The sequence below is a fragment of the Schistocerca piceifrons genome, unplaced genomic scaffold (genome assembly GCF_021461385.2).
Source record: "Schistocerca piceifrons isolate TAMUIC-IGC-003096 unplaced genomic scaffold, iqSchPice1.1 HiC_scaffold_1042, whole genome shotgun sequence".
Classification (NCBI taxonomy): Eukaryota; Metazoa; Arthropoda; class Insecta; order Orthoptera; family Acrididae; genus Schistocerca; species Schistocerca piceifrons.
Window position 1 is genome coordinate 22,501 of NW_025726844.1, and position 2,500 is coordinate 25,000.

The 2,500-nt window shown below is 57.5% G+C and overlaps 1 non-coding gene across 1 annotated transcript in view; it reads right to left on the reverse strand.

Annotated features, from left to right (window-relative positions):
* The window catches only part of LOC124726097, a 1,909-nt gene extending 1,466 nt beyond the window's left edge, over positions 1-443 (reverse strand). The window contains exon 1 of the ribosomal RNA XR_007006709.1: positions 1-443. This exon is cut by the window's left edge and continues 1,466 nt beyond it. This is a non-coding gene — a ribosomal RNA (small subunit ribosomal RNA).
* Positions 444-2,500: the final 2,057 nt, after the last annotated feature.

Below are 2,500 nucleotides of genomic sequence, written 5' to 3' on the forward strand. Positions count from 1 at the left end.
CTGCCTTCCTTGGATGTGGTAGCCGTTTCTCAGGCTCCCTCTCCGGAATCGAACCCTGATTCCCCGTTACCCGTTACAACCATGGTAGGCGCAGAACCTACCATCGACAGTTGATAAGGCAGACATTTGAAAGATGCGTCGCCGGTACGAGGACCGTGCGATCAGCCCAAAGTTATTCAGAGTCACCAAGGCAAACGGACCGGACGAGCCGACCGATTGGTTTTGATCTAATAAAAGCGTCCCTTCCATCTCTGGTCGGGACTCTGTTTGCATGTATTAGCTCTAGAATTACCACAGTTATCCAAGTAACGTGGGTACGATCTAAGGAACCATAACTGATTTAATGAGCCATTCGCGGTTTCACCTTAATGCGGCTTGTACTGAGACATGCATGGCTTAATCTTTGAGACAAGCATATGACTACTGGCAGGATCAACCAGGGAGCTGCGTCAACTAGAGCTGAGCAGCCGGCCGCCCGGGAGTGTGTCCCGGGGGCCCGCGCGAACACGCAAGCGTCCGCTCAATCATTCTGCAAACAGGAGGAGGCTGAGCTCCCCTGCACAATACACCTCGAAACCCTCTCAGGTCCCGGCGGCGCGCAGCGCCGTCCCAAGTACTTGGTCGGGTTCGAGAGAGGCGCAATCGCCCGGAGTTAGGCGAGTAGACGCTTTCGGTGCGACCACCCGTGCTCCCAACTGAGCTTGCCGCTGCCGACAGAGGCCCGGGAGCGTGCTGTCGTGGCATTGCCGGCGGGAGACAACACGCGCCACCTACGGTGACCGGCAGCTCCAACGCCAGCGCCACAGAAGGACAAAAGCCCCACTTGGGTGCCGAAGCGAACTCTCCCAGCACAGCGCACGCGCCAACACATCCGCACAGCTGCGATACAAACCACCAGCGAGAACCGCTGGGGCGACCGAGCAGCAGACGGCGTCGCGGCGCCGAGCGCCGGGCGGCGGCGCATCCTCAACGCACACAGTCCTCAATCGGACCAGCACACTGAAGATGTCCACCGCGCTTCGCACCGGGCCCGCGAGGACCTACTTTGGCCGCACGGCGCCGCGCGCAGGGTGCGCCGGCGCGCAGCTGCGACGCCTGCCGCGTCCGTCGGCCGGCGCGCCTGCCACTGGCCGCCCCCACCAGCCGGCTGTAGCGCGTGCGCCCACGCACCGCGCGGCCAGCACGCCGGGAGGCGCCCCCTCACCGGCCGGGGACGGTCCCACCCAGCCACCGCCGCGTATCGCTTCACACCCAGATGCCGTTCAGTTTCGTCGGCATGGTGGGTATCGCTGGAACAACCGGTTAGTACCTCAACCTATCGTCGCCATCACCGATTCACCCCTAGCGAGAACAACCGCACCACAACAGGTTACCATTTGTTCATTTGCGTAACTTCACCAGAAAACGCAGGCGTCCATCGCCATTTGCAACTTCAACGATTATTGCATGCCTGTGTCAGGTGTCACGCCACACTACGTCTGCCCACATACACGCAACAAAATGTGCACGCCTAGACAATACGTGGAAGGTGGCCCCCGTACGTATGCGATGTCCATTGCTCGAACGACTGTCAACCGGCCTCTGTAGCATGTCGCAGATATGGAACGCGGTGCACCATGCCATCACGGTGTGTGAGGAGAGACGACTAGGTCCGAATACATCAACAGACAGCTCATGCTGATCGCCATCCACGGCGTCCGTTCCTCCCACACGTCTCTATGGCGTACCACACTGCAATCCAGCTCTCATAGGGAGACGACACGTAGCTGCGTGCACAATATTTGCACTGTATGGTCCGCCGTTTTTGGGCGCAGTCGTTGTGCGGTCACACATGTGCCACGATGTATCATTCAGTACATAAGGACGAATGTGCAGTACAGATTGTGGTTCACGCGTACGACATCAGCGGACAGTTGACACAGGCCGCACCACAACGTAGCCTGAGTACGTCGCATGCGAAGGGCATTGAACATGCAAACTTCTCACCAACCAGCTTGCGAAGGCAGGGGGCAAGGTGGGGACGTGGGGAGGGGCGGCATGTACGTCCTGCTGCCATCCACATTACAGTGTACAGCAGGAGCATGTGGAAAGTGAGCAAGACTTGCAAGGTGTTTAACATGAAGCGATACACAGGGGTGCGGGCAGTGCGAGTAGCGAACTATATTGCGAGGGTTGCGGGTGGGCAACACTACAGTAATTGAACGAGTCGTATAACAATTACAGAGCAGGTTTAGGCGACAACGTGGGTTACGTTAAGGCGACAACATGGGTTAGGTTAAGGCACAACATGGGTTAGGTTAAGGCACAACATGGGTTAGGTTAAGGCACAACATGGGTTAGGTTAAGGCACAACATGGGTTAGGTTAAGGCACAACATGGGTTAGGTTAAGGCACAACATGGGTTAGGTTAAGGCACAACATGGGTTAGGTTGAGGCACAACATGGGTTAGGTTAAGGCACAACATGGGTTAGGTTGAGGCACAACATGGGTTAGGTTGAG